General features: G+C 40.7%; 1 protein-coding gene across 1 annotated transcript in view; it reads left to right on the top strand.

The window, feature by feature from the left end:
- The first annotated feature begins 23,294 nt into the window (after nt 1-23,294).
- The window catches only part of LOC126399217 (kelch-like protein 29), a 359,560-nt gene continuing 357,728 nt past the window's right edge, over nt 23,295-25,126 (top strand). The window contains exon 1 of the mRNA XM_050059067.1: nt 23,295-23,552. The gene's annotated coding sequence lies outside the window, so the exon portion shown is untranslated. The remainder of the gene's footprint in view (nt 23,553-25,126) is intronic.

Here is a 25,126-nt window from a genome sequence, read left to right as displayed (position 1 = left end):
AAGGTGCTTCAGCCAGCCGGTCCCCAGGCACAGCGCCGTGCACATGGGTACCCTTGGGTGTTCTGGCAGCAGAGTTTTATGGCAGGGCACCAAAGAAAACACACAGACAACAGATGGCCTCTGTTGTCTTCCACCCAGCCACGAGGCTTCTGCTGGCTCTGGGTTACAAAACCCACTGAGCAACAGAGATGCAGAGAACCCTGAGACTCAGTCAGGTGGATATGAGTCATACAGTATTTGTAGCCTTCTCATACTGCAACTGACCAACAAGCAACACATCGTAGCTGTGTTTGTAAATCAAAATGTCACAGTAATTATTTATGTGGGCGGCTGTCACATTTTCTTTGATGGTGGATATCTAATTTGTATAATAAAATTAGAAACATAAATTCGCTTCACATACCATTTACATTTTGATATCATAAATATTGTGAAGGTATGAAACAGCTCTTTATTTCACATCCAGTAAAAACAAGCTCCCTCAGTTTTTGGAAAAAGAAATGAAAGATAACTGCTGTCAACACTAGGTGGTGCTGGACAACAGAGTTTTGAGTGGAAGCTGTTAACAGACAAGTTTCATGACAGATTCACTGAAGGACAAAATTAAATGTTATGTAGTGTTCTCTCTGAGGAAAGGGAGGGTTATTTTTAATAGACATACACAGATAAATGTGCATACAGTATATGGTGTATGTCTTTTTTAATAAAGTTATTAATTTAAATAAATGTTTTAAGTAAATCCTGGCAGAGGTTTGTCTTGATGCTGAAGTGAGATCATGCAATGAAAATCAGCACTGGCTGCTTACAGATAAAGGGACAGTTCAACCCTTAAAATCTTAAATATATAGGCTATTATTCCACTTACCTGTAGTGCTATTTATCAGTCTAGATTGTTTTTGGTGTGAGTTGTCAAGTGTTGGAGATATCGACTGTAGAGATGTCTGCCTTCTCTCCAGTATAGTGGATCTCTCGGCTTGTGGTGCTCAAAAATACATTTGAAAAACTCAACATCAGTGTCTCTTTCCAGAAACACTGACCTAGTTACTCAAGATAATCCACAGACCTTGTTGTGAGCAGTTTCATGTAGGAACTATTTTCTTTCTACCAAACTACACCCACCAAACGTATCATTGAGCAGAAAGAAGTGTGCTAACGCCACAGCTCAGCAGAGGAGGACGCCATTAATGTTACATTTCGTGTTGTCACAAGCATGAGCCTCTCGTCAATGAGTAGATGCACATTTCCTTGTGAGCAGGTGTGATTCGGTTTAAAAAACAACAGTTCCTACATAAAACTGCTCACAACAAGGTCATGATTTCTGGAAAGAGACATTGATGTTGAGTTTTTCAAATGTATTTTTTTGGCGTTTTGAGCACCACAAGCCGAGTGCCATCTAGTTTTATTATACTGGAGAAAATGCAGACATCTCTACGGCCGATATCCCCAACACTCTGCAACTCACACCGAAACAAGCTAGACTGATGGATAGCACTACAGGTAAGAGGAAAATATATATTTTTAATTAAACTAAAATTGTGCTATTTATTCTGCATTGTATAATTTGTTATCTTAAAGGCTCTGAAAAATTGACTGAATAAGCAAAAATCAAACTAAAGGTGCAGAAATGGTTTTTAAGTATATTTTCTTTAGAGTATAATCACCTGAAAATACAGTAAGAATCGTGTTTTCATTACCATAGAATGAGTTTATTTTATACCTACATAGGGAGCCGGTCCTCGTCCAGATTGCTGTGTTGCACCACCATGTCTGTACGGTAGCCCAGAATGGACAGACTAAACACTGGCTCTAAGGTCATTTATGTTTTGGTATTTTTGTGTCAACCACCAGAGTTAGCAGCCCTTCTGCGATGAGAGCATCAGAAAGACACTAATTATTGAACATGAAACTGCTTTATTTAGTGTTTTTACCTATTTAAGTCACTGGGTCTGTTTGTTTTGGAGAAGAAGAGACCTCTGTGGATAATTTGGCCCCTGGTAAAAACCTCCTGAACATCTGGATCTTAAGTTGCCAGAGAAAAAAGGTGAGCACACATTAGCAGGTGCTGGGCTATAGGCCTGTCTGCGACATGCCAAACAGCGTATGTGCAACACTGATTTGTGATTTAAAACTGCTTTATTAAGTGATTTTACCGGTTTAAACCACCTGGTCTGTTTGTTTTGGAGAGGTGGAGACCTCTGTGGATAATTAAACACTGAAGGAATTGTAACCAGGAGAGGTTTTGGCTGGTTGTACAATCCTCACCACTACATGCTACTAAATCCCCCTAAATCTTACACACTGTTCCTTTAAAGCTTTGAAAAAAATATTTATATCATTATAATTATCATTTATTAAAAGCTTTAGGGCCAGAAACTGTGTGCAGATGTGGTTTGATCAGATGTAACCTACAGCTGCCTGGCAATGTGAACAACCAACCCAACAGCTGTCATCAGAAACTGATTAAAATATTGCTAAATCCTGATTGGTGGATTGTGACATCATCATTTTTCTGGAAGCTTTACTTACCTTAAACCAGTGAGAATTTCCCAGATAGAAACACAAATACAGAAATCTCTAATATCAGATTATTTTGCCTTCCTGTAGGACATCATCAGTCATTGTGAGAGGCTGAATGAGAAATTGTGTTTTCAGGGCCTTTAGCTCCCTCGGCTACAGATTTAATGCGAGGACATGGACTGATCACTGTCATTTAAATGCTGCGTGTGTGTAGCAGAAACCAACACGATGTTAATTTGGTAATTAACTCTTAACAAGCCGTTTAGTATCAGTTTACACCCAAGGAAGCGTGGAAAGCCCCGATGCTTTTAAAAATTGCACAGCCCAGTGAATAACATTGCATTAAACCCCAGGGAGCCAGGAAGTCATGAGTGTGTCAGGCCTCGCAAGCAGTTGCAGGAAATAGCGAAGCATCATCCCAATTAAGTGTTTCGGAATCATTTTATGCAAGTTTGCTTATATTTGACGCTTCACCCTAAAAATGTTTGTTTTTATCAGGCGTTTGCCCCAATTATGTGGTCAGTAAACAGCATAATCAGAGCCTCGAGATGACAGAGTAAATTGGAGAGTGGTCTTGCATGCTGTCTTTGCTTTTCACACTCTTTTGTCAATACCCAATTATCCTCTCGGTTGCTTCTCCCACTGATAGCGCACGACTTAAAATAGCTTTTTGGGGGCATTGTTTTCTAATTGCAACAATCCAGAGTGACTTGATGCATTGATCAACCATTATGGCTTTAAACAGTGCACAGGAGAGGTCTGGGCCGCAGCAGAAGAGGGATCGCACAACATTTTCTTGCAGGGTCACTGCAATAAGGTATTTCTCTGGCTCATTTTTCCTCCACAAATGGCTTAACGCGGCAATAAAGCTACAGTGAACTGTTTCAGTGGTCCTGACATCTGTGGCTGGTATAAGCATTCCTCTTCTAAGGACAGCTATATTGACTGCAGGCATCAGATGAAGCATTGGCTTTTTTATTTGCCTGGGCAGAAAGCTCATACAGTAATTATTGGAGATGCTGTCCTCCGGGTCTGCAGGCATGTATGAATCAGCTCTGCAGGGGCTAATGTTTGTGGTAATTACCTCCATGTTTGTCAAGGACACCGGGTTTGTCTCACCGCTGATCATCATTATCAGTTACTAAGATGTATGTAAACCCATCTACTAGCTTTTGTAGGTTTGTGTAAGATACAGAAGATATGTGAGCTTTCACCTGTGACTACAGGCTAGATATAGAAGGATGATGAGACAGTGGGCCCCTGGGCACAGATATGCAAAAGGCCCCACCACCTCCTCTACACAGGAGCAAGACACACAGACATCTCTGTTTCGTCCTTATGCGTTCTGTGTCTCTGTAGTTATTTTGTTTCTCTTAGGAGTCATTTCATGTGCTAATTTGCCTTTTCTTCGTCATTTTGTGTCTCTTGGAGGTAATTTTGTGTCTCCTTGTGGTTGCTTCCTATCTCCTTGTTGTTACTCTGAGTCTCTTTGAGGTGTTTTTTTGGTCTTTTTGTATATATTTGTTTTATGTCTCTTTCAAGTCATGTCTCTTTTAAGCTAATTTGCCTTTTCTTTGTCGTTTTGTGTCTCTTGGGGGTAATTTTGTGTCACCTTGTGGTTGCTCTATACCTCTTTGTTGTCACTCTGGGTCTCTTTGAGGTGGTTTTGTATCTCTTGTTAAGTCATTTTGTGTCTCTCTGAGGTAATTTTGCAAAGATGTTTTGGTCATTTTGTCTCTCTTTGAAGTCATTTTGTGTCTCTTTGAGCTAATGTGTCTTTTCTGTCCGTTTTGTGTGTCTTGTCAGTCATTTTGTGTCTCTTGGAGGTATTTTGCAGAGATTTTTTGGTCATTTTGTATATTTGTTGTTGTTCTGTGCCTCATTGTAGTTATTTTATGTCTCTTTCAAGTCGTGTCATGTCTCTTTGAAACTACTTGGCCTTTTCTTTGTCATTTTGTAATTTGTTTGTTGTAATTTTGTGTCTGCTTGTGGTTGCTCCATACCTCTTTGTTGTCATTTTGGGTCTCTTTGAGGTTGCTTTGTGTCTCTTGTTGAGTTATTTTATGTCTCTTTGAGCTAATTTGTTTTTGGTTGTTTTGTGTCCTTGTTAAGTCATTTTGTGTCTCTTGGAGGTAATTTCAGGGGATTTTGTGGTCCCTTTATATCTCTGTCATCATTTTGTGTCTCCTCGTGGTTTGTATGTCTTTGTTGTTATTTTGTGTCTCTTTAAGGTTATTTTGTATCCCTTGTTAAGTCATTGTGTGTGTCTGTTTTGGCCATTTTGTGGTCATTTTACATTTGCAGCAGCACGGTTAGCATTTTTGCCTCACAGCAATCCGGTTCCTGGTTCAAACCTAGGGTGGGGGATCCCCTCTGTGTGGAGTTTGAATGTTCTCCACGTGTCAGCGTGGGTTTTCTCCAGGTGCTCCAGCTTGACCATAGGTGTGAATGGTTGTCTGTCTGTATGTGTCAGCCCTGTGATAGTCTGGCGACCTGTCCAGGGTGTACCCCGCCTCTCACCCACTGTCAGCTGGGATAGGCTCCAGCCCCCAACAGCATAAGCGGTTACAGAAAATGACTCTCTTTGTAGTCATTTTGCAGCCCTTTGAGGTCATTTTGTGTCTCTTTGAGGTTGTTTTGCCCGTCGTTATAGTTATTTCGTGTGTCTTTGCTGTTTCTTTTCTTTGGTAGGTGCTGATTGTGTGACAATTTGCAGGTAAATGCCAGGTGGGTCCCAGACTCTTTAGGCCCCTGGGCCTACCGGGTTCAGTAATCCATCCGCGAGGGTAGATGTTACTTTATGCTTTACAACATTTTATCACACAGAAATCTGTTTTTCACAGAGTGACAAATGAGGAAGACTAGAAATAACAAGCTATTTTTGTCCTCGCAACCTTTAGTGGAGCAACTCGCACTGCTAAATATCAACTGAGAATCACGGAGCAGTTTCAGTCCTAGTGGGCTGACTTGTGGCCCCCAAAAGCTTTAAATCATCTGGCTCAATGAATCAGAGTCTTGACTGAGCCAAATTGCCTGACTGTGCCCTGTGGGAGAGATAATTGGGTGAAACAGGTTGTTTTGTGCCTTACAGAGGTACAAGAGAAGCGGGAGAAAGGAGAAAACAACATGGACTTCTCATTTCAGATAAAACCTCTGAAGCGTGCAGTGTCTAGTTTTTGTTCAGGCTCAGTTTACGGTTTCTCAGTGAGGCAGTCAGGAGACTGTAACATCCTGCATGCTGCAAATGGCTGTCTTTGCACATGAATGAAATATGGTGTACACATTAAAAATACAAGCCTTGATCACTCTAAACCCATGTAAGTTAAACAGCCAAACGTGTGATGTGATAAACTATGCATGGCCTGAAAATATATTTTTGCAGAATCTAAAGGAATCAATATTATGGACTGAAATATCCAGTTGCTACCACCCTACTCATCACACGGGTTCTTCAATTTATAAAAACTTACTTTTATTTTTTTATTTGGTGACATGGGGTCAGCAGAAGCAAGCTGTGAACTCCACACTGACATAATGTTACCGTTTAAGTTGATATTGTTAACATGTTAGCAGCCTTTTTTCTCACCCAGCAGATACTGAGCAACATTAGCATTCATTAGGAGTGTTTCTCTCCACATGACAAATGTAAGTTTGTCTCTTTAGGTGCTAAATGCTATATGGTCACCAGCCAGACACTATGTTTCAACCACTAACTTTTTTGTCTGTCGTTTGGTGCTGGGCAGTTAGCACACAGTCGGTTTTTAGAGCTTTTCACTGAGAAGTAAACAACATTAAAGGGGAACACCATCTAGAATAAGAATTCCAACATGTTATTCCCATGGACTAAGAAAGTTCAAACAGTATTGAGTCTGGAAATGCTTCATAGGCAAATAATGGCAGCCTGATTTTTTTGACCAACAGAATGTTGTACTTTTCTTATATTTTGGACAAACAATAGGATAAACAGGTATTAATTTCGAAGGCCTCCTGCTGCGTTACCTGTTGTCGCCGTGTCTCAGCCAAAAAGGTTGCACATGAACACGCTGCAGAGACTACAGCCGACAGCAAATCAGCATATATTCTGCACCTGCGTGAGAGGAAATAACTCTCCACACCATCAGATGGTGGAAGTCTGTAATTGTCATTTAAAAGGGGAAACTGGAAGACCGTCATGGCGCTAGTTAGCCTGTTGGCATGTTAACAAATCAATCCAATGTTGAAAGAACAAAGCATATCGACTGTGTGACAGTGAACAATAGCACAAGCCGGCATGAAATGTTTCTGCTAAAGATCTCAATGGCTAAAGAAAAATAATCTGACCTTATCTAACAAATTTGTTTTGGTCTCACTCCCTGTTGACTTTTAGCTGTTTGTTTACTTTCCTCACTTTTGTCTCTCTTCTCGTGCGCTGAGCTTAACTGCAAATCAGAGTGATTTTATTCACCGACAGGCTCTGCCGTCCCCAACGCCGATTCAACATGCAGAATCACTTGCAAAAAAAAACAAAAAACAAAGCCAACAGGGGCCGGTGAGGGGCAACAGTGAGGGACACACCACGGCAGATGGGCGGCAGATAGGGTTGGGCGATATGTTAAAAATTTCCAACCGGCCACCGTCAGTCCATCAACCGGCGGTTGCCTATATATTTGTCAGTTGGGTGTGTGGCGGAGAAAAAAAAAGAAAAGAGGGGGGATGCTGTATTCATGTGATGTCGGAAAAAATCGAAAAATGACTTTCAGAATGGGATAATTCACATGAACGCCACCTCATGTCAGAAAAACAACTTGGCAACTCGGATCTTCCGACACCACATTTTTACCTCATGTTTAGCACGGCTGGTAACATTGTTAACCATATGCGCACTTTGCTTAAGCCAGATAAGGTAAACATGCTCGTTTTCCTCTCCAAAAACATGTAAAACATTGTGGTTTTGAGTTAAAGACAACGCAAAGGGACTTTATTATTTTATGTGATTTTTGCACTTTATTTTTCTATTGTTCTTCGTTTAGCCTATATTTATTATTATTTTTATTTATTTATTCAAGCAATAAGCCTACGAGAGGCTTTTAGAACAGCTATAACAGCTTAAGTCTTTTTTTGCCACGTCCGCAACGGCATTATTATAAAGACAGCGCAAAGGGAGTGGACATTATTATTTTATGTGATTGTGTGATTTTTGCACTTTATTTTTCCAATGTCCTTTGTTTATATTTACTTATTTGTTATTATAGGCTACTGTTACTGTGTCACTTTTGTGGACCGACCAACTGTTTATTCTGTTTGAGTAAATTTACCTGCGCCTTATCTTCTGACTGTGGTCTTAAATGTCAAAATTAATGAATTGAAATTTTAATGAAACATACAGCCTATAGGCTATACTCTTATTCATTAAAAAAAAAATCACCTTGAGATCTTTGCTGAGTAATAAGCTGTAAAGACGGGCTGAAGATGATTGTCCGACACCATTTTAAAAAGAGTCTGATGGCTGCAGAAGGACGCATTCGCTCACAGCCTCTAAATGAGCAAACGGGTGGGAGATAGGGATAACATAGGCCTACCTGTCCTACTATAATGATCGGGGTGCACAACTGCACATCTTTTTTGATGCAGTTCTCAAATATGGTTTATGAATTAACGTTACTTTCAGCTCCGCCATCACTGACGTGTTTTGTGAAATACTCAGTGTTAAGCTGCCAGTTCCAATACACGCACACTTTGAATTGTGCTCTTTATTGTAATTATGAACTCTGTGTACCGAGTTGAATTCTGTGGAGACAGACCATTAATTTAGCAAAATAAAATGACAAAAATCGCCCAAAAAATCGCCAAAAATGAAACAAACCGTGATGGACTCAGCCGATGGGCGATTGGCGATGTATTCGTCCAATCGCCCAAGCCTAGTGGCAGATGCTCACTAACAGCCCAACTTTGACCAACAGTCAACCGCTGGCTTGGTGTGTCAGGGCCTTAAGGGATAGCCTCCCATCGGGTCTGGTGCTGATTCTCTGTAGGTTCATCACATAGAGTGCCAAACAAGTTGTTGGGTATAAAATTACCCTGATCTTCTGCATTGCTCATCCCATAGAGCAAGCACATGAAAGACCTCTGCCAGCCGAGCAGTTAACTTCTGGTTTCGTCCTCCACTAACTTGAATGGTGATAAAATGACTTAAATGTGTAGCTCTTCTAGACTTCTAGACGTCTCTTCCTCAACAGAAGTCTATAAGAAAAAGTCTTAGGGCCCATTGGCATCACGTGATGGATCTGGAAGTTAAAGTTACACGATTTGGCCGCTATATCAAATTGGCTTCAAAGTTTGGTGCAATTTCTGGGGGCCAGATATAAAGATGGATGACTTGTTTCAACTTCCTCCCACTGCACAAAAATGCAGCCAAAATATCCTGGACACTGGCACTAGCATCTCGGTCACTGGTGGCATTATTTGGAGCCAGAGTCGGCAATTGAAGCACATGGGAGAAGTTTTCCTTGTAGAATTTCTCCCAGAAAGCTCTTTCCAACAGAAAACTTTTCATTTCAACCAAGAAATCCCATTTTGGTAGAAACCCTCTAGGAGAGTGGTTCCCAACTGGTCCAGCCATGGAGTTCAGATTTCGGCTTAGTCATTAGTTTGAGGTCCCACAGTTTATTACATTCAGATTCATACTTGTGTTTGGCCATGTTGTTGAGCTAGTTTGCTGTCTGTCTGTCCGTTTGTTAGCATCAACTAACTAATTAAAATCAAACTTGGCATAAAAGCATTCACCAGCTTGATAAGAACTACCTAAAATGTCAGAAACCATCTTATTTGATTTACTTTGATTTTTTACTTTGGCCCATCTGCTAACATCGAAGAAGCATGGGTTATGACCTGTACTGCATCCAGCCACCAGGGGGCGTTCAGGATGTTTTTGGCTTCCTTTTTGAGGAGCTGTCATGCCGTCCATCTTTATTTCCAGCCAGTGGTTCATTACTATGAGTGTTCCCTTTCACATTACATGTCCTCACTTGATGTATTGTGATTTTGAAAACACTGATTGTAGCTGCTTTAAATTGAAATGTTAATGGCAGTCATTATGTTTTTCCCATTTGGTCAGTTTACACAGCATTTGTTTATGTAAATGTCATTCAGGAAAAGCTGCAAAAAATATCAGTTAATTATGTCTGACTGTAATGGTCCACTAGATAAATCTGCATTGCAATCTGAGCACCAAGCTGCCCACAATGTAGCAGTTGTTGCCTTTTAAATATCAAATGCACAAGCCTGTTAAGTGTTCATTTTCAGTATTTAAAACTCTTCAAGCCAATTATCGAGCCAAGTAAGAAATGAAGCTCTGTCCCTTGACCCTACTGATCATTCTGCTGTTTTTCAATTCACACTCTGCGATGAACAGTTGCACACACACACATGCAAAACACCCACACGAGCACACACCGACAATCAGACACAATGGACGCCAGACAACTCTGCAGAGCTGTGATGTAATTAGACTTGTTAATTGGAAGAGAGCCTTTCGCCACCTGCGGCAGTAAGAGTGTGAGTTTGTGGTCATCTCTAACAGAAATAGTCCTGTTAATTGTTTTGGTTTCCAGGCATCCGTGGTGGAGGAGGAATAGGACAATACAATCTCTAGTTGCTCTCAAGTTACACCTCAAACTGCAAAAACCTGCTGGTGTTAAGGGACGTTGTGATCAATTTACAGGGTTTATTGTCATAGGACTGGCAATTTAATTCACATTCCATCCATATAAAAAGCCACTTGAACATCTCTGCAAGAATGGCAGCCACTCAACCACGCACTAACCACCTGTGTTCCCCGACGAGCATGGAGATAAGGAACATCCTGTTAGACAGGAGAAATATTTCACATCAAAAAATCTGTCTTAAACAAAGACACGGCAAGAAATACTTTGATAGTTTCCGAGGCTGAGCAGCATAAATGTCATTATGATTTAACACAGGCCAAGTACCTTCACCCAAACGCCCTCTGTTAACAACATTTGCATTTCTAAAAACTTGCCATTACTGTTTCATTCTCTGAACAGCAGCAGTGTCATCCTGACTATAAATTTGGCTCGACTCGATGTGTTTTTTATGCTGTGAACCCCTTTTAAAGATGCCCTAAATGCACCGTGTTGATGATGCTAACATGCATTGATTTTCCAAGACTGATCAGAGGATCATGGCAGCTGATTAATCATTTAAAAAAGCAAATTCTTTGGTGGTCAGACTATGATTTGCAAAGACGGAGTGCTTTGGAGACTGAACCTATGCTGCTTCATTTCCAGACAGATATGGATTTCATAATGGATAAACAGAGACTGACTGTCTCCTTCATTTCCTTCTAATAGAATAAATGTGTTGACTCTTCCCTTTTCTGTAATTCTACTTAAAACAATATATGAGTATCCCACACCAGGGTGCGGCCAGTTTTATACTCTGTTATAGCTGCTGTAGACGAGAGGAAACTACAATATGAAACTTGAAGAATTTTGTTCTTACATGGCTGGAAAAGTTTGGTTCATTAAAATGAAATGAACTCGCCTGTTATCCTCCAATGTTTGAAAATTTAATTAACTAAAATAAATCTTGGTGCTGCAGTTAGCAGGAACGTTTTACAGTATAACTGCAACAGTAGCTGTTATCAATTTTAAACTTTCTAAATCACAAATACTAGTGTTTAAAGGGACAGTTCACCCCAAACATTTGAAAAACTCAACAGCAACGTCTCTTAGCAGAAATTATGTCCTGCTTTCTAGAAACTACATGAATATATACAACTTATTTGAAACAGCAGATACAATTTGAGGGAAACGTAATGTCGAGTGACGAAAGTTTTCTTTTAGCGTAATGAGGAAGTGCTTATTAATGTAACTGTAAAGTCGCAAAAATGTTGATACAGCAAAATGTTTTGTGGTAGGCTATATCAGTTGTTTTCTGCCAAAATAGGTAATCTTACAATCTAGTATTCACACGTAGTGATTACAGTATTGTTTATTACCCTTTTTTTTAACATTAACATTTAACCTGAATCATGACCTTTCTAACCTTAGCCAAAATACTTTTGTTGCCTAAGCCTAAAACTGAAACACACCGGCGCAGACGCAGTGCGACGTTTCATGTGACATGCGTCAAGTACCGCCTCTCGCACACACTGGACGTGTTGTGCTGCAGCTCGTCATCAGATGACCACACAAAATTACTACTGCTTTTACTTAAAGATCTGTACTTCCTTCACCTATACATTACCTTAAAATCATATGTAGAGAGCCCCTAATTAAACTGGATTTCTTACCCGAAGAGCCGATCTCCAGAGCTATAACTCGCCAGGCAATATCTTTTTGGTCATTGTCTTTATGATGACGGGATTGTGGGTCGTTTACCTCAGGATATTTCTTGACCTCAACAAGAAGTCTCTTTTCATACATTCTTCGTCACACATGAGACACAGCAACAGAGTTCTCTTTATGCATCCATAGTGAGGAGAGGAGTCGAGCTGCCAGAGGAGCAGAGATAAAGAGCTGCTATGGGAGCTGGTATGTACAAGAAGAGAGCGAGTGGGGGAAAAATACATTAAATTCTGGGGATGGCAAGGCTGGAAATAGGACAGTGGCTTAAAGGGCCAACGCTCATCTAGCAGCCGTCAGTGTGGGGTTGTATGTTTAAAATAATAGGGGTGTATTTTTTGACGCATGGTGTTCGCTGACGGTGTGTTTTGGTCTTAAGACAGTCGTCTGAACGCGAAGCCGAAGTTCTGCTGTCAAAACCATGCACTTTGTACACCCAAACACCTCCTTGTGAAACTTATGCGGTGAATGTAGTGTCTCGTTGCCTGAAACAAACGTCTCTGAAGCTAATCCGTACTGCGATTACATCGGCACAGCAGTGTAATGAAGAAAACAGTTTAGTAGTGTGCAGACGTCATTTCTAGGACACAGGGTCGGACCCAGTTACTCAAGATAATCCACAGACCTTGTGGGCAGTTTGATGAACTATTTTCTTACTACCGAACTACACCTGCCAACCACAAGACCATGTAGACACAACCTGTGGCCTCTCTCTTGAAAGGTCTCACAGGAAAGGCACAAGAGTAGCACCCAGCGCCTGAGGTCGCGTTTTCCCGGCGATTAAGATGCAGCATGTTTACAGTCCCTAAAGTTACAGCGTTAAGATGAGGAGGACGCCATTAGTGTTTACATCTCGTGCTGTCACAAGCAGAAGCCTCTTGTGCGTGAGTAGATGCACACTTCCTTCTGCGCTAGATACTGTTGGTGGGTGTACTTTGGTAGAGAGCAAATAGCTCCTACATGAAACTGCTCACAACAAGGTGTGTGGATTATCTTGAGTAACCAGGTCATGATTTCTGGAGAGAGACATTGCTGTTGAGTTTTTCGAATGTATTTTTGAGCAACACAAGCCGAGTGCCATCTATATCCACTATACTGGCAGACATCTCTACGGCAGATATCTCCAACAATCGGCAGCTCACACCAAAACAATCTAGATTGATAAACAGCACTACTTCATTTTAGGGTGAACTGTCCCTTTAAGTTCATATTACTGCTTCAGAATTGGTTTACTAAACCCAAGTCTTGCAGAATTAGGTCATCCCACAGATTAGCGTGTAATCTGCTGTGAATTATCTTAAATTGTTAAATAAAACAAAATACATTTTGAATTCTGGTCCTTCATTTGATTGAGTTTCATTACATTTTACATTCATTTATGAGGAAACATCAATTACATTTGCTTGGGAGTCTGTTGTTCCATTTCAAGATGTTCCTCCTACAGTCTAATTAGAATTGGGCTCAGGCAAGATGTGTGTGTGTGTGTGATAGTGGGTATACAGTGTAGTTCTTAAAAACTCTTGACTCTAAATTTACCAAGTAATCTTATAAATAATATATCCAGCGATGTGACGTGAGCGTCTTTTCCTGAAAACATTTCACTCCCTGTCAGACATTTACCCAGAATCACTTTTTGCAACTTTTAAAAACGCAAAGGTTGGCACAAAAACTTTAGCTTATTTTGTTGGGGCACACACAAAAACACACAAAAAGACAGTTACACAATGTGAAACTGACACATTTGGCGCAGCACAAACCACTCGGATCATAGAAATGTTGCAGAGAAGACACACAGTTTGACAGTGATATACACTGACCATAAAAGAACAGCAGTGGAGCTGCAGCCCTGGCAAGGCTGGTAAAAGAAGCAGCAGTGACGCCAAAGTGCAAAGTACAACTAGGCTGATATACAGCCCGCAGTAAATAATAGATAGATAGAAGAGGATTGATAGTCTGTGAAAATGAATGAAGGCATCAGCCAAGAACAGAAGAGGTTCCCCAGTTTCCGTGTTTTGGCACACAGCTCCATAACAACTATGCAACTTTTTTAAAAACTTAGACTAGATTTTATTTTTTAAAGTTCCATATTATTCCATTCCTCTGGATTATACAGAAACTAAATCCACAAAACACCAAGACACAGTTTGTTTTTGCCCACTGCCCCCTGAGCCCAATTACTGTTGTTTACCGGCTCCAGATTTTGTCACATATAGCATACAGTAAAGGGCATGAGTAACACGCTGCCCTGCAGAATCACTCGCACTCTAGGTGAGTAATTATGAAATAACCTGTGAAAGATAACAAAACAAGTTTCAACACGCCCAAACAAACAGAGGATTATAGAAAGTGTGTATTTTTAGTCAGATAAACCTTTGACATTTGTTTTCCCGACGTTCATGTTTCATTTTTTATTATAATCTATATCACAGTTACTGACAATGTTTCACAAGTAATATTCCCTTATTCCCTGTTTTTCCTTCTTTAATTCAACACGTTAAAAAGTATAACCTTTAAAGGAGCAGTGTGATAGATTTAGGGAGACTTAGTTGCATCTAGCAGTGAGGGTTGCAGATTGCAACCAGCTTGAACTTCTCTCTGTTTGAATTCCCTCAGTGTTCATTGTTCAGGAGGTTTTTACCTGGAGCCGAATTATCCACAGAGGTCTCTTCCTCTCCAAAACAAATAAACTAGGTGATTAAAACCAGTAAAAACACTGAATGAAGCAGTTTCACGATACAAATCAGAGCTTCTCCAATGCTGTTTGGACTGTCTGAGACGAGCTGCTAGCCCAGCACCTGCTAATGTGTGCTCAGCTTTTTTTCTCTGATAACTTAAGATCCATACAATCAAGAAGTATTTAGCAGGAGCCGAATTATCCTCAGAGGTCTCTTTCTCTCCAAAACAAATTAACCAGGTGATTAAAACTGGTTAAAACACAGAATAAAGCAGTTTCATGTTACAAATCAGTGTTTCTTCAATGTTGTTTGGCTTATCCCAGAAAGCCCACTTGCCCAGCACCTACTTATGTATCGTCACTTTATTTCTGATCCAGATATTTAGTAGGTTTTTACCATGAGCCGAATTAGCCGCAGAGGTCTCTTCCTCTCTGAAACAAACGGACCCTTTGATTAAACCAGTAAAAACACTGAAAAAATCAGTTTCATGTTACAAATCAGTGTTTCTCCAATGCTGTTTGGACTGTCTGAGACGAGCTGCTAGCCCAGCACCTACTAATGTGTGCTCAGCTTTTTTCCCAATTCATACATTCAGGAGGTTTTTACTGTGAGCCGAATTATCCGCAGAGGTCTCCTCCTCGCCATCGCAAACTGTCCCTGTGATTTAAACTGGTTAAAACACAGAATAAAGCAGTTTCACATTACAAATCAGTGTTTTTTCGTTTTTTCATAGCAGACAGACTGCAAGCCCAGCACCTTCTAATCTGTGCTCAGCTTTTTTCTCTGGTAAGCTAAGATCCATACATTCAGGTGATATTTAGCGAGAGCTGAATTATCCACAGAGGTCTCCTCCTCTCCAAAACAGGAGGAAACACAGAATGAAGCACTTTGATGTTAAAAAAAACATGTTTTTCCGATGCTGATTGGCTTGTCGTGGAGGGGCTGCTAACTATGGTGGCCGACATGAAAACATGAAATTGTGAAAACATGGATGACCCTATCTGGAGCCAGTACTACTGTAGAAATATGGCAGTGCAACATGGCGATCATTGTTTATTGGGAGCATGGATTTTATTAATAACCTAGATACCAGATGGCAAAATGACAACTAGTCAGTCTAGTGGAGTTGCTCGCCTGGTGCATACTAGTTTCCAGCTTTACTTCTGCAGTATGAGGCCCACCAAATATGCACAGTTGTGTTTCTCCTGCTGGCCCCGCCCCTGAGTTCCTGCTTGGCTCATAGACTTTACAAATGTGATGATGGCACAGATTTTTAAATCGCTTTTCTTGGCTTGAGGAAAGTTTACAGATTTAAAACTTGGATCAAAAGGTTATAATAGATAGAGTCATTACTGACCTTGATTGCTGTTTGAGGTGTCTTGTCAACAGTTTTACAGATGTTTCTTTCATAATGGTGGTCTATGGGGAAAATGCATTTTTTGCTGCAATACCTTAAGTGGCCACTGGGAAAATTGGCTGCAAGGCTGAACAGTGTTCCTGATAGCCTGATGACGAACCATTCTCTATGTAGATATATGCCTCATTCTAAGGTAACAAAAAACTATGATTATATACCAAAGAAAACATACTTATTATATTACATCGACTTGTGACATATATCCCCCTAAATCCTACACACTGGACCTTTAAAATTGAAATGAGGTTTTTGCAGATCCCGATCCATCCCAAAACCAAACCTCTCATACTGCACAACACTGTCAGGTTATCTCTTTGCTGTCACGGCAGTACAAATACAATTTTGTTAATTATCAAACAACAATCTCTCGTTGTTGTTCCCTGCTTCGTACAGGTCTTGTATTGCATCTTTGTCAATGCTTCCATTAGCTGTGGAGCTGCGCTGCTCACCCTCCTCATCCCTCCTCCTTTCCCTCCTCCTCGATGCTATTGAATGTTAGCCTATAGTCAAACAGTCCCCACAGAGCTCACTCCATCATTGAACATGATACTCATGTTCCTTTGGGGGGAGTAATTCCATAAAACCAAGATCTCAGATAGGAAGCTTTATTTGTAGAATATAAAAGTCCTTTTTAATGCAAAGTAGTACCTGCTGGCTCAGATTAGGCTCACTGGGCTCTACGACGAATCAGTACACACCGCTGCACACCATCTCACATACTGCCATGGCTGAAAGGCAGATGTGGAAGACTTCTGAAATTACTGCAAAATGTAATTTGACCCCTGATAAGGCCCACTATCTATTCTGCCAAGTGTGACATTTTGATGAAACGCTGGAGTGGAGTGCACTCAAGTATTTTACCCAAACATTTTGTAGTGCATATACTTAACTTACATGGCGGTGATGCACTTTACTATTTCAAGCACTGCCTTGACTTTTTCTAAAATTAGACCTCAGCCATACAGCTAACCATTTTACACACTCCTTCGTGTATGTTAGAGGTTATTAACCATTTCAGGGGTGTTAAAATGTCATTCCCCTTCACATCTCTAGCTGGAGCTATGATAAGAATAAAATAATGTGACTAACTCTGAGTACGAATAAGAATAATAACAGTGTAAGCTGTCCCGCCCTAACAGACACAGCAAACCCAAGAGTCAGTCATGTGTCAATCAAGGCAAGGCACATTTATTTATATAACACATTTCATACCCAAAGGCAACCTAAAGGGCTTTACAGATTAGTCAAGTCAAAGTTTATTGTAGCCCAATCACAAAGCATGCCTCAAAGGGCCGTACAAATAGTAATTTCAAATCAAATTCAATTTCAATTTGATCTATAAAGTCAAATATCAGAAATCACAATTAGCCTCAGAGGCTTTACAGCATATGACATCTCTCTTTACTTGGACCCTCACAGTGGATAAAGAAATACTCCCCCAGAAAACCCTTTAACGGGGTTAAAAAAAATAAAATAAAATGCAGTTGTGCAGTCCTGAGAAGAAGTCTAATAAGTCTGGGTGGACTAAAGCTGTGCAGGGGCTTTTATATTCTAAAATATGATTCATTGTGATTCTTTAAACTACCAAAGTAAGTCATAAGTAGTTAGTGTTTGCTCCACCTTGACCAATGAAAATAAATTAGTGGCAACAAATGAATAATAAACAAAAATTTTCTTATTAAGTTGCATTTTATGGGTGCGTTAGTCTGACTTTGAGAATGTGATTAAGTACTAACACTAACATGTTTACATGTATTTTAAAAGTCCACTTTTAGTTGGATGAACACAATAAATCGATTATCTCTAGTGTCATGTAAATGTACTGTCTTAGCCTAATGGGCGGAGCAGGGGGGTGGCTACTGGGGCTCTGTGGGGCCCCTGAATCTGTGTATTACCCAAAGAAATCTAATGTGTCTTATAGGGCTGCCACTAACGATTATTTTCATTGTCGACTAATCTGTTGATTATTTCTTCGATTAGTCGACTAATCATTTCATCGAAAAATGTGTTAAAATGTTGAAAAATGTCAGTCTGTCTCGCCCAAACCCCAGAATTACGTCATCTAATGTCTTGTTTCATACTCACGCCAAAGGGTTTTAGTTCACTGTCATGGGAGAGTGTGTAAAGCTGCCAGTATCTGAACGTAAAAAGCTGCAGTAAGAGTATTTTGGGTACTTTTATAGTACTTTTCTATGAAAAATGACTCAAACCGATTAGTCGACTACTAAAATAGTCACCGATTATTTTAATAGTCGATTAGTCATCAATTAGTCGACTAATCGTGGCAGCCCTAGTGTCTTAGTAATGTTCTTCCGTTGGCGTAATACTTAGGGAGCGATCACACCGAGATGAAATGCTAGAATCGCGACGCCAGTAAGACCATTGTTTTCCTATGATAAGGCGCGTTCAAGCGTCTTTTTAGACGGGCGTTTTTCCGGAGTTTTTTTAGACGTGCGTTTTTGTAGACGCGCGTAGACGCTGAAAAGTTAAAATATTTTCAACTTTTTTGAGCGTCAGATGCCAGTAGCTAGCGCGCATTGAATAAGCGCTTCCAGCATTTCAGGCGTCTTTGAAGCGTCTGCGTCTCTAGCGTCTCATTTCTGTGTGATCACCCCCTTACAGTTGTGTTGATTTGTGGTTTTCGGTCCAATCCGGTGTTTGAGTTTAAACTGGTTTGATTTCATGCAAACCTGCTGAGCCACCATCTGTCATCATGACACGCTCTATCAAATTCAGAAGTAGCCTGCATCAGCAACCTGCTCTGACAATGTCACAGTGCTTAATCCACCTTGTATTGCATTAGTAATACAAGGTGAGGAGGCATTGCAGAGTGTCTCAAGAAAAAAGAAACTGCATCATCATGGCAACATTTTGGATTTGAAGATGATGAAAGAGGTGTCCTAACTGACTGCGGCAACACAGTGTGTTGTTTAGAGATGTTCCTGTTTATAGCCCACCTGTTGCTCGCTTTGAAAGTGCATCAGTGGACAAGAACGGCTGATTCATGAAGTTGAAATGAGGAACTATCATTATGATACCTGCTTAATTCACTACAAAAAAACAACATAGGTATCAGCTGGCTTGAGGGAGTTCGCCAGGTAGCTGAAAGTTTCTGCAAAGGTAAATTCATTCATTCATTTTCTGTTATCCTGTTAGGGGTCACAGGGGTGCTGGAGCCTATCCCAGCTGCCACTGGGCGAGAGGCGGGGTACACCCTGGACAGGTCGCTAGACTCTTGAAGGCAAAGGTAACTGATCATGCTAATAACAAACTAGGCTACTTGCTTGTGGCTATATTGTCTGTCATTTCCTGTAAATATTACAGTATGAAATGTGCTCTCTGTTTAAAAAGTAACGTTATAAACATGGGAAGACAACAAGTAGGCGACTCACCTATTTTTTAAGTGGTTGTTTCTCCGCCTGATCTCGAGCGCACAGCTGATATTTAACGTGTGTTGTTTACTTGGTGTGACACAAGTGCATATTTAATGGATTCAGTGTGAACAGAGTGAACAAAATTAGCAACATCAGCCAATGCTTGCTTCTTTAGTTGGCAGGAGTGAAAATTAGTCATTCTCAACATTTGTTGTGTTGTAGCTGCAGAAAGATAAAAACAATTGGAGAACAGTTAGATGCAGAAGATGATGCAGGCTCTACAGGTTGATTTTTTTCCTTGGCAACTATCTTGTTTTTCCCAAATGATGCACAGATTTTTAGGCATGTTGTCATCTCAAATGGCTTGACAAAAGAGTGCATATAGCTGCTGTATATGAGGGGAAAAATACCCCCAGGCCATCTAGATTTGTGCCTCTGGTTAATGGTGAATCAAATGAACCAGCATGAGTAATACCACAACCCTGAAACTGAAACAGCTGAGTGTAATTCAGCCAACCTCAAATGTATTATTTACACCTGTGGCAGTTGCTGAAGTTGTATTATACTGTAAATTTTCATGCAGGTGTTTTTGTTTGAAGCAAATTAGACCCCTGTTCATGTTGAAGATGGTTGGAGCTGTACAGAAAAATGTGATGTCACCAAACACAAGCCGTTCCACCCCAACAAGTGCATTACAGAGATGTCAATCAAACAGTCTGCACACTCCCACAAAGTCCTCAGAAGAGGTCTAATCAGGCAAAATAAGGGAAAACACCTATGTGGGTGTTCCATTGGTGTACAGAAGGGGCAGTAAAGAGGCATCACAACAGTTAACCAATATACTCCAATGCATGGGCGGATTATGAGACAGTGGGCCCCTGGGCACAGATATACAAAGGTCCACCACCTCGCGCACACAGGAGCAAGAGACACAGACTTTGTGGTGGTTTTGCCTCGTTTTTCTTTTGTTGATTTGCTTTTCTTTGTAGTTGTTGTGCATCTTTTTATGGTTTTGTGTTTCTTGTAGCTGATTTATGTCTCTTAGTAATTTTGTTCCATTTTTGGTCATTTTGTGTCTTTTTGTAGCTGTTCTGTGTCTCTTTGTAGCTGTTTTGTGTCTCTTTGTCGTCATTTTGTGTGTCTTTGTAGCTGTTTTGTGTCTCTTTTAAGTAATTTTGTTTCATTTGGTCATTTGTGTCTCTTTGAGGTAATTGTGTGTGATTTTTGGACATTTATATCTCATTGTAGTCGTTTTGTGTCTTTAGTCATTTTGTGTCTCTTTGTAGTCATTTTGTGTCTCTTTGAAGTTGTTTTGTGCCTTTTTGCAGTTGGTATGTGTTAATTTGAGTGACATTTTGTAGATGAAGGTCAGGGGGTCCCCTGACACTTTGGGCCCCCGGCCTATGTTTGATAGTGATAATCCATCAGGTAAGCACAAATACGTAGCTCTGTTAAGCAACGACTGGAATGCTTTGGAAGCAGTCTGAAGATATGGACAGTATTTAAAAGTCCTTTGTGGTCAAAAAACTGTGGATTAGACAGTTCCTGTGTTAATTATTGAGTTAATTGCCCTGCAAGTAGCCTATCTAAGAGGCAGCCAAGATAAGAGCTGGTCAAATTATCTAAATGCAAAAAAAAGAAGGTGCTAAATGGAATTCAACCATCATTAATTTAATTGCTTACATGGGCTTCTCCTACTATGACATGTCAAAATGTGTTCTGTGAAAAAAGCCCTACTCTCTTAACAACTCTCTTCCTAACTTTATACAAACCCTCTTTCTCCTCTTTGCTTGACCGCATCACATTTCTCATTGTGTTCACGGAAAAGTGATTAGGAAAGCAGAAAGGACATTTATTTTAGGCGATTTGGATCCAGCCAGAGAGAGAGCCCTGTTGATTTTCACTCTAGCCGTCTAATCAGGGGCTGATTTACAACCGGTATGCAAAGTGAATGTAATTACCAGCATTTAACTACCAGGTAGGATGGAAAAGCAGCAGTGCTCCGGGTACTGCAGGACCGAGAATCAAAACAACCACTGCTAGTGGGCCTTTTTGAGAAATTTTGATCAGTGGAAAGCTTTCTGTGATTTCTTTTTTCCTTCCTAATGTCCTGTGGGAATGGGTTTTTTATTGCAAGTGGATATTAAAAACGACTTATTGTATATTGAGAGAATTCAACAAACATGTTACCAAATCTCAGAATCGGGATCAAAATTAGTTCATTTAACAACAGGGGGAATTGGATCAGGGGTGTATCATCAGGAAAAGCAAACCAGAAAAATATTTGGGTCCCCTGAAATTTTTTGAAAAGGGGCCCCTGATGGCCACAAATTGGCAAATTTTACAATGACAACTGTAACCTCCTTAAACCTCCCATAAAGGCACAATACAGTGTACATTGAGACTTTATTGTATTATGGCTGCATTTTATGAAGGCCAATTAGCTGTGTCAGTGTTGCACTATGTAAAATTGTTCTTTCACAACAATGTTCAGGCATTGAGATGAAGAGTTTTATAGTTTATTACACACTTGTGACTATTACTATTGTCCCCATATGAGGACATCATTTTTGATAAAAACTACTGTTCACAGACAATGCTTAGGGACTGTTCGTTATCTGTGAGGCATGAGGGGTGGTTCAAAATGGAGGAGGCAAGTCAAATAATTTCTAAGGACTGTTTTTTTTTATTCTGGCTTGGGGGAGGGGCATACACATTTAAATGGTTGTATTTTGTATTTAATTTATTGAAGAGTTTTAAAGAAAAGATGTTTGGAAGGCATGATTTCTTTAAAAATCGATCAAATTATCGTAGCCAGAAACAAACAGAAGTTATTGTTGGATTTTTACATTTCTGACCGTTCCTGAACACATTATGTGAGATTAATGCTTCCATCAGGAAAAAAAAAACATAACCAAATCTCATCGTGAAGTTGTGATAATGCATCACAATCACTGTATTTTAAGTCTTATTTAATTTCTTTCTCAAAATAAACTGGATTAACTAACCAGCATGAACTACAAGAGTGAAAAACTGAGGCTTTTTCAACTCCACGATTTTGTCTTTGACTATTAACTTTTAACTTTAAAACATCAAAGGCTAAGTTTCGAAAAACCTAATAACTAATTTATACTGGAGGGAGCATCGTGCATTTCCCGCCTAAGGGAGGCTCAAGCAAAAATATTGATAGGTTCAAGAGGGTCAAAAAACAAAAACAACACATGAGGTCACACCCCGGCCACTCCCCTCCTCATAAAAGTTAAGAACAGTCCCTTAGTTTTTTAAGCTCCTACTATTCACAAATAGCAAGGAGAAATTAAAAACGCACACTAAACAAAAGCTTGGGTTGCAGGAGGATTTATATGTTAGGTGTAACCATCAGAAAAATGAAGAGCGCATGTTTCTGGTCACCAGAAATGAAACATAAAAGAAGAAGAGGAAGAAAGTGACACTGGAGGGTGTTGGGGGGCCTTGATGAGCTTCTCTGCCTGGGGCCTGACTGGGATTGCTCTTAAATACATGCATAGAAAATTATAAGAAAACAGAAAATAAGTGTGAAAATATCTGCATTATACTGCAATATATAACACAATTTATATATAAATTAAAAATAAGAATAATAAATCTGTGCATTATTTGTTAAATATAAATGCATGATTAGTGTAAGTGAGAATAAATTACATAATTAGTTGAACAGGCTTCTGCAGCAGTGTGTAGTCCTGCATGAACCTGCCTCTGTGTCCCCCGATGATCCCAGGACCCTCTCACAGTGTGAGAACGACTTTATTGTGCACACTGACGCTGAACTGGAAACACAGCTCTGCGGGTGCATGCAATAGCACAGAGTGTCAGGTGGGCGGCGCTGTAGGGCTGGTGTGGAGAAAACAAAGTGAAAGGGGAGGAGCAGCATCGGGAGAAAAGTGGCCACACGGTGTGCCAGCCCCGTCCAAGCAGTCGCTTACATCTCAGATCCGTCGCCGCGCAGGGAGCACAGAGAGACGCGTCTGCCAAGTCCAGTCCACCCCACTTGGTGACGTGCAGCGCGGTGCAGAGACAGGCTACGGACCGAGCAGCGCGCAGCCGCTCCCGGCGCACACTGTTGTTCCTTTTGCTGTAAAATGCAACAGCGGTCTTTGCGGGATAAAGACAGCATTCATACATAAGCAGCGTCGGAGCGAAAACAAGGACAAACGCCGGGGGACAGGAGCAGCGAGCGACCGGGGAGGTAAGCGCACAGCCAGCGTAGGTGGAGGGGAAGCGTCCGCCGCGCTGACTTTATGTACGCTGCATTTTGCTTTGTGTCAGGCAGGAGTTTAGAGACGGCAACACGGGCACTTGTCCTATCATGAATGAATGAGAGGAGGATCATCAGTTTCACTGCCACCCCTTTAGCTGAGGACCATAGCCTACCAAATGGTGTGTGCGGCGCTCATGTTGTGCGCAAGCGCTCCTGCAAGAAAGAAAAAACTAACTTCACGTCTCAGAGCTTGTGACAGAAACGGAGAGGGTTAGGGAAATAGTGGAGAAGTGGTCAGTGTAAAGGACTGCAACCAAGGACAAACGGATGGAGACTGGCACAGATGCATTTCCTTAAAAGCATCCTCTTAGTGTGACTTAAATCAGTTTAATTACACATGCAAAACCCTCTAAATGTGTGTCATAAATCCTTTAATAATGAGGAAACTATTGTGCAAAATAAAGCAATTTGCAATCTTATTAATTACTGTTATGCAGCTTTACTTTAATGCAACATATTTAAAATTATGGCTGCACACTTTTGCACAACAAACTATCACAACTGCATCCTAGTCCTGCCTCACTCTGCAGCGTGTCTAAGTGTATTTATAAAACCCTATTCTTATATTCTACAGATGTATATAACTTGTATCCCGCAGCACATCCTCCAGACAACAAAGCATTACTCATCACAAGTCCCATCTGTTGTTCCAGTGAAGGGCCGTACCCTTGGCTGTGAAGTGGAGTCCTGGCTGTAAAGGGACACTGTGCCTTTTCACATGCAGAAAGTTACACATTCATTTAGGGATGCTGCCACTTCTTCTTTTTTTTTTTTTTTCCACGACGAGCTGTGTTTCATTTATTTCCTGGCGAGGGAGAAGGAACGGGGTTGGTACTAATCACAGCATTATCGCATTTAATCTGTAGTATTTAAGCATGATTCACTATCAACTCTCGTATCCAAAAACACACTTGTCAATCGGCACTGGTTTTGGCACTGATGCTTGTTTGTACAAGCCACAGCATGCTACTTTATATAAATAGACGTGCAGCCACCCTGCTCGACCGTGTTCCTATTCCTAAATTGATGCACCCCGGTGTTGTTTTTGTATTAACATGTGGGGTAGGAGCAGGACACACTTCCCCACTGATGACATTTGAAAACCTAGCAGGCTATCGTGAATCAAGGCGGGGATTAAAGGCTTTAGTCCTAGTCCTCCCTGAACAGGCAGGGAGCTCTGCACTCGATGAGGTAAGACAATGCATTTGCCTCAGAGCCGGGGCCATTTAGCAGGGGTCTTCTCGCCTCATCTGCTCCGTGTGACAGAGAATTGTCTCTGCATCTATTTAGAATAACCACTCGCTGTACTGTAGGTGGAGGATTACGCAGCAGCAGCATCCCAGAGTATGTGTCAAGATACACACTGCCTCATTGTCAGGCAAGCCTCACCTCTGTGGAAGTATTGTCACAAGCTTCTTTGCAGTAAACTCAATCAGGGATAATCCTTCTATATCAAACGTGATTTAAGGTTGGCCCGGGAACCACTTTGGCCTGAGGAATTC

Source organism: Epinephelus moara, chromosome 12 (assembly GCF_006386435.1).
Source record: "Epinephelus moara isolate mb chromosome 12, YSFRI_EMoa_1.0, whole genome shotgun sequence".
NCBI lineage: Eukaryota > Metazoa > Chordata > Actinopteri > Perciformes > Serranidae > Epinephelus > Epinephelus moara.
Note: the sequence above shows the minus strand (reverse complement) of the source record. Positions and strands in the feature narration are given on the sequence as shown.